Source organism: Tympanuchus pallidicinctus, unplaced genomic scaffold (assembly GCF_026119805.1).
Source record: "Tympanuchus pallidicinctus isolate F22 unplaced genomic scaffold, pur_lepc_1.0 scaffold5, whole genome shotgun sequence".
In the NCBI taxonomy this organism is placed as follows: Eukaryota; Metazoa; Chordata; class Aves; order Galliformes; family Phasianidae; genus Tympanuchus; species Tympanuchus pallidicinctus.
In genome coordinates, this window is record NW_026294769.1 from 59059432 (window position 1) to 59070704 (window position 11273).

Sequence of the window (11273 nt, forward strand, 5' to 3'; positions counted from 1 at the left end):
TGCTGTTTGCAGGTACTTTGTCCTGGAGTATCTGGGGTACTTTGTCCTGGGGTAAAAGTTGTAGGGTATAACTGATCATGAAGTGCCATACCTGCACCTCCCTGTGTTTTGCTCACTCACTGCATCATGGCCATGAAGTGGTTGAAATACTGAAGCTCAGCAAGGTGAGAACTCCCCCTTAGAGACCTCTAATGGTTTTTCAGTGATTTCAGAATGGCCAGGTACAGAAAAGGAAAATTTGGGTTGAATTTCATCGTGGCAAAACCACAACCTGCCACACAGCAACTGCGCTCTGAGGTTTCCATGTGAGTTCCTGCTGAGTGGAAGTTAGTGTGGAAGGCTAAGGCCATCCCATACTACTGCGATACCACGATGTAGTGGTCCTCAAGAGTGACTGATATCCTTGAAGAATAGTAAAACTGACCATGCATAAACTTGAAATGGTCCAAATGAATAGCTTCTTTTTAAGGCAAAGCTATGGTTTTAATGACTGATTCAATTTTATTTGTTTATTTTGTTTATAACCTTTTCTTGCCAAAATCTTTTTCCTCACAAAATCTTTTCCTCACCAGAAATTTGAAGTTAAAAATTATTCTTACTGGCTTTTTTTTTTTTTTTTAATCATAAACACATCATTTGTTGTGGGATTTTGTTTTGTTGCTTGATTTTAATGAAAATTTGAAAATTTCTGTATGTCCAGTTCTGACTAGTGCTCAAATACATTGAGCACTTCTTCATTTTCTTCCAACCTCGTTCCAAATACAGAAGCCTTCTCAGGGATGCTCCTTTTGCCAGCTGAGGTGCCTCCATCATTTCATCTCAGTGAAGCGGAGGACTGCATCCTTGAGGATCTCCATGGCTGTATGTTGTGATATCTGTCACAAGGCATTTCTATTTAAGGCAGCTTGCAACAGGCAGCTGTAACTAACATCTGGTGAGGGGAGAAAACAAGTAAATGAGTAATTGTGGCACTGGATCTGTCCAGAAATGGATGAGGGTACTTATTAGGGTACTTAGCCTTTTGCTGCCTTCCTTCCATGTTTGGCAGCTGACCTTTCTGAAGGGACAGCAGGAGGCTGCCACCCACCTTCCATTCACTGCTCTGCACCCTGCTTTGCTCTGTGCTCTGGAGGAGAGATGGGAAGGTGGTGGTATGGATCCACAGAAGAAAGCAATTTTGTGTTTAAACACGGCTGTGGAGAAAAGTACAGAGCCGATTTATAGCAGAAGCTGCATACACATTATAAAAATCTTATTTGAAAGCTTACAGGAAAAAAAAAAAGAAGTGTTCAAATTCAGCAGTGATTAGATTGATGCATATCAGCACTTCATACCCTCATGCCAGTTTCTGAGGTCATTGCTGTATCGTCTGTCAGTAACTTCCCAATGCTGGCCTGGAGTCTTAGAAATATTCTGTTTTTTTGTAGGGCATTTTTCCCAATTTGTTAAACATGAAAGAGAGGCAGGAGGAACACTAGTCAAAGATGAAGGTTTTACAGGTATTTCTCATTCACTCAATGTAAAATAAATTCTTTACAGCACGACTGGAATGTCTTTGCATATATTCCAGGATGGCTGTGCCCAGCTCTGAGACCAGAGCAATGCCTTCCCAAATATCATGCAATCAGCTTGCTGCCAGCTTTACATACAGCCCTCACTCAGAGATGTATGTCGTTGCTATTTTACAGCTGTCAAGACACACTTTTAAAAAATGGAAGCCCTATGCACCAGATGTTACCGAGTCCGGTGTGGTCTACATTGGATCCCTTCCAAACCTGCCTGCATATAATTTTCAAGTCCCAGCAGCCCTGCAGTGCTAGAAGATTAAAAAAAAAAAGACCATTACTGTACCCTTTTATATTGCTGAGCTCAGTTTAGTTATCTGCAGCACCACCAGATAAATTGTTCAATCAGAGGAATTCCACCTTAGCATTAACTCCTACCACTTCCATTTTTTTTATAATTGGAGGCAGATTTGGATTACCAGCTCTAAAATCTGAAAAATTCTAATCTATGATTAATATAACTACCCAGAGAAGTATTTTTTTCTTTTAAATCATGAATGTTGGAGTGTACTCATATGGCATTTTTGGGCAAGGAACTCTATGAATTCATACAGTTGAGTTTTATGTACACATGGGTAGGGTACATGTGTGCATCTGGACCTGATATTTTAATTTTAAAGAGGGTCACCTCCAGGAGTAATACAATTTCGCTCAACGGCATTGAAGCATTTACTTATGGTGAAATAAATGCTTGGATACTTCCCTGAAGATGAAGAATATTCTTCTGAGCTCATGTCACTCAATGAGGAACATAAATTAGTACATTCAGTACCTGCAGAGTCTCTTGCAGAGGCCCAGCTTTGGCTGTCGCCAGGCTCCAAAAAGATATTTAGGTTTCTTGACCTCCTTGAATGGCTCTGTGGGCCTGAGCTCTTACCCTGAAGGCAAAAGAATTAGGAGTACTATGTGGAGAGCCCCACTTTTAGATGGCATTTTCAGTGCATCCATTACTATCTCACATTGTAACAGTGTTTTGAATACTATGACAAATAATACTAGAAAAGCAGTTTAATAATTCAGTAACTTTGTAGTCAGTGTTGATTTTCTTCCTTTTTCCATCTATTGCTGTATAAGATTTTGCATATATTGTCTGCAATAAGTTTGTCTTTGACAAAGTCTGTTATTCACATTGCATAAGAATTCCTTTAGTTTTGGAGCAGAAAAGTGTTCAGAGAAACAGCAAACCAAGAAAAATATTAATGAGCATTTGTAAGAAGCAACAATTAGTGCTCAGAATGTATATGGAAGTAGAAGCCACTTGGTTATGGATTCTTTATATATGCACACAGAAGCACATTTAGGGCTCATGTGATGAATCAGAACTAATGAACAAGTTTGATTTTGGATATTAAGCAATAGCAATATTTATTTTAGGGGCAATCTACAGATTGGTTGTTGTTTCTCTGAATGGTGTCTTACACTCCAGTAGTGGTAATGCAACGTAAACCTAAATCACGTAAAACTGTGAAGTGGAAGAAATATCTATTTTTTATTTATTCTGTGCAAAGCTGATTTCATTTAAGATTTTATTTTTAAATAGAAATTACAATACTATTAAGAAAAATTTACAGTTAACATATTTTCTTTGTATAGATTTCCTTTAACGTGGGTAAATGAGACCCTTTGCATCACTGTTCTCCATTTTGATGTAGATTATCTCCTAGTTCATCTCTCTTTTAAACATTCAATTTTGTGTTCCCCTTTATGTACCTGCCAGGGACTACAAAGGGTAGTACAGATTTTTACCCCTTTTCCTTGAGTTTAAGAATTCTTTCATTTGCCAAACTGTCTTCGCAGCTGTGGATGTGGCTCCGTGCTCCACTTTCTCAGAGCTCCATTTGAGCTCCTGCTAAGACTGAAAGCTTTGGGGAAAATAAATCTAAGATGTCAGTGACTTAAAGCCTACTGCTGTAAGTTTAAGATGTTTGCCTAATATCACATCACCAAAATGGAACAGATAAAGATGAAGTGTAAAGTATACGTAACGTGGCTTGCAGTTAAATGCGGTAATTGAAGAATGCAGGCAGCAGATCTGGGAAGGTGATAAGGTAAGCAAAAGCTTCTTGGGAAAGGTAAACTATCTGAAGAGCTGACAGTGATATGCACTGACTGGAAGGAACCCAAAATTGTTTTAGCCTTTAAGCATCCAACAGACATTGGAGTAATTGAGTAATCATACACTCCAGGCCCAGTGTTCCTGTCACCGATACCTCATGCATCTCAGTTATTGGTGTAATTTAAATTTGATAGCCACATAATGGACCAAATTCTCTTCTCTACTTTTCATAAGTTGCCCAGTTGGATTCAATGTGAAGAACGTTTGCATAAGTGCAGAGAGCAGAATTTGTGTCATGAGACTTACTTACTTTCTCAAAATGTGGTATCCCCTGCGGTACGCATTGCGCAGCACCATATAAGACAGAATATTTATTCTGAAGGAAAATATCCTGAAGCACCGTAGATTAGTTCAAATTCTCAAAAAGTGTAAACTTTTCAGTTTCTTCCAGTGCTTAAGCAGCTTTCCTCAATATTTATGCCAGAAATTGTCCTCAAGTCTCTCCTGCTGTTGGTGCCAGCACTTTGAAGGTGTGTTAGGTTCTGCGTCGTAAAAGATGACGCCTGCCTGTATGCATTTCTCAGGATGACAGCTTCTATCTTTCAAGGGTCATTTGGGTCAGAAATTTTCATTAAAAAATATTTGAGAACATGCCACATACCTTGTCTGTCTATTCAATCTTAATATTCAACAAAACATTTCAATATTGTTAAGCGGCCGGATCACAGTAAGCTCATTGGAACACGGGAACATATTTTTGTTCTGCTTTTATACATAGCACCTCATACAGCTGAGGCTTGGGGTGCATGAGCCGTACTGCAGCGCAGATAGTAAATGCTGGTCATCAGGAGGGCTTTGAGGTGTGACTTTCACAATGAGCATACAGCTTCATAAAGAAATCTGGCCCTAATTTTCTCTTTAAAACAGGGGCAGCGTGCTTGTCTGCATCTTGGTAGTGCTGGGATGATTGATTAATATATCTGAAGTGCCATATAACAGCTAACGTTGATCCATTTGGCCCCACAGCCTGCAGAGTAAGGAAAGCCAGTCTCCCAGCTTAGTGCAGAAAATTGCCTCTCAAAGTACTCACCTGGCTGGTAGTAAATATGCAGTGGGGGAGGCTCTTGGTGTTCTCCTTTCTTGATGGGAAGTTAGTCGAACTTAGGATTTGTCCTGGAGGATTCTTTTACAGACTTTCTCCTCTCTGTTTTTCCTTCTAACCCCTCTATGGCCCCAAGAAAAAGACATTCTTTTAGACTGGGTCCAGTGAAATAACATCAGCTTGGTGAACCGCAGCCAACTTTACTCCTTCTGAAAGACATGGCTGCTCTACCACCTGACCCATAGCACTTTCTGGCAAGGTTTGGGTTGTGCCAAGTCTCATCTCTTCTTGGAAAGAGCATCCCAGCAATTTTGGGACAAGGATGAGCAAGGGGCTGATCCAGGAGTCAGCATGACAAGATCACTTGTTGGAGGAAGAAGCATACAGCTGCGTAGATGTGAGCAGTGGTGTGCAAAGCCAGGTAATGTTCTGGCACACGTTACTGATTACAGTAGCAACAGCTCTCTGTGCATCCACTGACAAGAGGCAGAATGTCTTCTGGTTGTTACCCGGTTCTGTTCATGAGGAGTCCACTTATAACTGGGCTATCTTTGTGCCAGGAAGAGGCATACACTGTGTCCCACCTCATAACCCTTCCCTCTGTCGTCATCACTGCTGATGCAGTGCTGTCCATCTGTATGTAACCCACAAATTATCTTTCCACATCACTTTCAAATGTTTTCACACCTGGGATAAAGGAGTGAGGTTAAAAGGAAGGGCTGAAGTCTGCCCACCTCTCTGTGGTGTGGCCCTTCCTGTCCAACCGTGCAGCTGAACCTCTCCCTCTGGCTTTCATCTTTCCTATCTCAATTTCTCCCACATGTTTTTTTTTTTTAGTTTTGATAAATGCAGTCTTGCCCTTCACTTACACCCAGCATGCTGCAGAGGTCACTTTTCTGTCCCAATGCTTTGACCGTGACACTTTTCTTTGTAATCTATATCTGGTTCCCTCTGTGCATTTCAAAAATAAGTTCCTTTGTAAGTTCTGAAAACTTTCCAATCTTTATTTTCCTCTTGTCTATCACTCCCTATAAAGGGATTGATTCCATCTTTCATTACCCACATTACAAATGCATAGACAGAAGTTGTGCAGCTCCCTTCCTTTCTGCCCTCACCTCAGTCCCTGTAGCCAGACATGGGCCTGCATTGTGACTGCTTGGAAAATCAGGTGAATAAGAAGCGTCAGTGCCTACTGATAGATCATATTCACTTATACTCTCCCTCTGCTCTGCATCTATCCGTTGGTTTTTGTTCTGTTTTGTTAGATATTAGGAGGAAGTTTTTTCACATGGATAGTGGTGATGCACTGGAACAGGTTGCCCAAGAAGGCTGTGGATGCCCCATCCCTGGAGGCATTGCAGGCCAGGCTGGATGTGGCTCTGGGCAGCCTGGTCTGCTGGTTGGCGACCCTGAACATAGCAGGGGGGTTGAAACCAGATGATGATTGTGGTCCTTTTCAACCCAGGCCATTCTATGATTTTATGATTCTATGAGTCTAAATTTGATTGAAAAGTCAAAGTTTGCAAATATTTGTAAGCTCTTTTCACCAATGAATTTTAATAGGACATTAAAATCTCAGTAGTTTTGTGAATTAGAGTTCAAATTCTTCTGGGGATGTACCACATGTTTAAAGGAGACCAATCAGTAAATAAAACTGTTGTTGTTATTGTAATGCAAGTTGTTTTTCAAAAATAATGATACTCAGAAAAGTACCCAACATGACTTCTTTCTGCAGAAATATACCCTATCTTCTGCTGCCTCACAGTGTTTGTCTGTTTTCATATGTGCTTTTACGCCTTTATTGCTCTGGAATAGCAATTCCTGACTACTATGTCTGGTTTCAGGCTAGGTGTTGACTTCAGCAATTTCCCAAGATGGCATTTTTTTAAATGAAAATCAAACCAGAATCTAGTTCAAGGATGTGACTGAGAGGACGTGAGACATATTTGCTTCTATTTAATTCTGAATATTGCTAGGAAAAAAAGCTAGAGTAAAATCAAAGCAGACCAGTATTTTCCTAAGGGTTTCTTTTAGGAAAAAAAAAAAAAAAAAAAAGGAAAAAAAATCCTGGTGATTTTTGTGACAGTTTTCTTGCTTCTTGCTTCCTTCCTTCTTTTGGAAACACACAATTATTTTCTTCGATGCTAATAATGAAATACAAATCATACAATATGCATGATTTTATTCTAAAAATGGATCCAGCTGCCTTAGAGATTTGTAAATGACAGAATAATACATGAGATCGTCTTTCCCAATGCCCCATAAAGGTTAGACTTTTCCAGTGAGAAATGTCAGCAAAGGTGATTATTCTGTAAGCAGAATAAGCTTGGGGATTTCATAGCAGATCTCAAATGTATTTAGTTAGACTAATCAGCTCATTTTAAACAAGAATTTGCAATTTTGTTAAAAGAAGAGCACATTTATATTCTTTATAGCACATTTATATTCTATAGGACCAGTTCAATGTAATTAAATGGAAAAACAATGTAATAAATTCTTGGAAACAATCCCCTATAAATATTGGTTTATCATTTGGCATTCTCCTCTCATTTCCACCGGATACCAGTGGGATTTGTATATCCGCTTCCTTTATGTTTCTAATTAAGAAACCACGTCAGATTTGTGGAGAACCTACACAATCTGTCACTTTGACTGCTGAGGAATGGGCATGCCTCCCTGACCCTTATCCCCATCCATCTGAATAGATCCAATTTCATTGATTTATATCTAATAGAATTTCATTGGTGGCTACTGCATAAATCCATGATGACTTTCACATTTGGTACCTAAACAACAATCAGATGGAATGTGTCTGTTTCAAAGTGACCTTTCTCCCATTTTTGAACTTTGCTTTATAAGGAAATTTTAGCTGCTTTCATTCCTAAAGAGCCGTAAAGTTGTCACCCACTAGTGCAAGGTATTTGATTCATTTGGACTTTTTATTTCTTCCTCAAATCTGAAATTCAATCATACTCAAAACACAATTTATTCAGTGAGCATCTTTCAAAAATGTAAGATAACTGATTAGGATAGGGCTATTGTATTTTTTTAGCATTTTCTTTGTAAAATCATACCTTGTGCCATCTCCATTAACAAAGCCAAGCTGAAGTGCATTAAAATATTGAAATATTTTGTTTGTTCCCTTTAAATGTTGAAACAGACATGAGCAACAAGCTGTTTGTGCTGATTAACAGAGCTTTAAACTAGATTTGATTTTGGAACAGGGTGTTCTGAGTGATAGAGAAGAGCTGGTGAGCACTGCCACTGTAGGAAGCAGCAGAGAAAGCCTCAGAGAAATTAACAGGGAATTCCCAGGGGAATTTGGGAAAGCTCCTCCAAGAGTGTAATGCACTGATAGCACAGCTGAAGTGCCTCAAAACAAATTCACACAGCACGGGAAATAAGCCAGAGGAGATGGCAGCTATGGTGCAATTAGAAAACTATGACCTAATTGCTATCATGGAAACATGGTGGGATGAATGACACAATTAGAACGCTGTGATTGAGAGCTGCAAGATTTTGAAGGGATAGGCAGGGCAGGAGGAGTAGGGTTACTGAATTTCGTGTTAAGAATTGGATAGCCTGTAAAGTGCTGCCTCTAAAAAACAGCCACAAACAGGTTGAAAGGTTGTGGCTTACAATTAGGGATGGGACCAATGAAAGATATCTGGTAGCCAGGATCTACTACACCTGATTAAGGGGACCCTGCTGACAAGGTCTTCTTGCCTCAGCTACAAGAAGCATTGCAGTCATAACCTCTCATCCTGGTGGTTGATTTCAGCCACTTGGGGATGGTTGAAATAAAAACATGGCAAGTTGCAAGCTATCTGGGAGACTCCTGGAGAGCACTGAGGATAATTTCCAGGTCCAGGTACTGGATAGACCCAACAGAGGTGAAGCATTACTGGAACAGATGCTCATCAATGCAGAGGAGATCATTACAGAGGTTAAAATGGGAGACAGTCCGGGCTGTAGAACACTGCCCTGGTTGAGTTTGTGATCTCAACAAATAGGGGCCAAGCAATGAACAGAGTCAGGACTCTGAATTTTGAGAGTAAACTTTTGGCTGTTTAAGGAATTATTGGAAAGCAGTATGGCTGTGGAAAGAACTGCTGGTTAAACTGAAGGATAAGAAGCAAATGTGCAGGCAGCGGAAGCAAGGAGAGGTGGCCTGGGAAGAATACAGGGGTGCTGTCTGGATGTGCAGAGATGGGATCAAGAAAGCCAAGGTGCAGATGGAATTGAACATGGCGAGGGATGCAAAAAAATAACAAGGAGGGATTCTACAGGTACACTGGTCAGAAGAAACAGACCAAGAAGTGTGTACCCCCCAGTTAATGAGAAGGGAGAAATGGCAACTATGGATATGGAGAAGACTGAGATACTCAACCAGTTCTTTGCCTCACCAGATGTCAGCTGTCCCATGCCTCCCAAGTCCGTGAACGTCCCTTCCTCTAGCTGAGGTTAGGGAGCAAAATCCCTCCCACTGTAAGAGTGAAGCAAGTCTGAGACAGAAGACAGAATACATACAAGTTTGTGGAGGTGGACAATATGCATCCCAGGATCCTGAAAGAACTCACTGATGTAGTTGCCAATCTGCTCTCAGTCATATTTAGCTCATTCGTGCGAATCACTTAAAGGTAGTGACTGTTGAAAAATAATGTTTTGTAGCTTTTTCTCTATCAAATAATGTTATTGTGCTCTTTGCACCTGTTGTAATTGCCCCAGAAATAAATAGGAAACTTACTTTCTGAGTAATTTATGCTTTTATTGAATTTTGACCAACAAATAGTAGGCTCGAGGTAGAGTGAATGGTTACATGCTCAAGCCCTGATATTATAAACATAAAACATAACTCCTATATTTTAATCTTTCATCTTTTTCCTCTTTGTCATCAGAAAAAAAAATAGATAAATAAAAAGGAAGCGTAGTGGTAATAAGCAGACATAGATATTTCTTTGAAAATTCTTTGTTTCGAAACACCTGCAGGAAGGCCCTGAGCAGCCCACCTAGGGTAATACAGCAACAGGCAGGAATACAGGGCAGGAGCTCTTCCATATGCCTAGAGATGGCATTTGATGTTGTTCATGAATGTGTCTGCCTGACAGGATGCACAGCTGGAGCCCATGCCATGTCTAATGAGTAGGAGGGTCTCTACCTGGAGTCACAGTGGGTCAGCTGTACAATATCCTTGTGGTGCAGGAGCTAAGGACTCCCTGTCCAGACCTCCTGTGCCAGCTGCCCTATGTTTCACAGGTCCTGGGGCAAGTGTGGAGAGAGAATGTTTCCTCTTTCTGCAGGCTGTGGAATGTCAGTGTCAGCCAAGGTGTGTTTACCTGTTCCTCTGTCCCACCTGGCATTTCAGTGAAAGCATGTAAATAGCTGGAGGCAGATTCAGGGAAAGCCTGGCAAATACACTGAACCTAATGCTCTCCCACTCCAGGCTTTTAAGTTAATATTCTGGGGCTGCTGCTGCTGGCTGTGAAGGCTTACTCTTTGTTTGCTGATAAAGCTTTGAAACATGAAAATGGAGATTATTTTTATCAAGCTTGTAGACTGTGGGGTTATGTAATGTCTTCACGTCCTTGTGGCTGAGGAATTCTCTCTGATGCTTTAGAAGGAAAGAAATAAGCCATGAATGTCAGCTCAAATGTATGTGCAGCAGTGATAAAATAGGCAGGCTATATAAGGGAGGAAAATAGCATATTTGTAATCTTTTTAAATGGAATAAATACTAAAAAATCTATTGTTCACTAATTCCCTCTTTTTTCCTTTTTTCTTTTTTTTCCCCTAGCAAATAAATAGAACCTGGTGTTCCCTTTTAAGTCAATACTAAGTAGCTAACAGACAGGTTTAATATATAATAACTCTCTGTTTCAGATGTGTAATATTTCCAAAAACACAATCCCCTGAAATAGGACTTAGGTGGAGTTTTGGGAAAGAGGCATAGGAAGAATGAAATGTGATTACATATTTCTTCAAATTTCACTAGAAAAACATTCAGGGTAAGAGCTCATCCTGACAAAAACACTTCCAGCTCTCCCTGCCTCTGCTCTGCTGCGGATGGAGGCCACTGCCTGTGCTGCAGGAGGGGCGAGAATATGCCAGCAGGAAAATGCTGCACCTCTGTTTTTCATGCTGAGGGGAACAGCCATAGTTAAGCTCAGAACCAAAATATTTCCAGCTTTTGTGGTTATTAAAAATAAACCAGAAGGCTGCAATCAGAAAATGAGAAGTTTTAATTCTGGTTATCATGTCTTTTGTACAAAAACAGATGCAAACTGATACCTGTGTTCTCTCTTTGTCACATTGTAATGTGTGACCAAAACATGATCATTAATGTTGCCAGTGACAATTCATGCCCGCACTTAACCATCAGGGAAGACAGTTCAGAAGAGGCTTTGCATCAAAATAACTGCAGTGAAAACAAGACAGTAGCAGGGCCTGCATTCTGCATTGTGGTTCCTGCATTCTCCTTGCTTTGGTGTTTGAGAAGTGATGCTACAGGCCTTGCAAGCAGTATTCTCCAGGTGCTGTGTTTGGGTGTGCT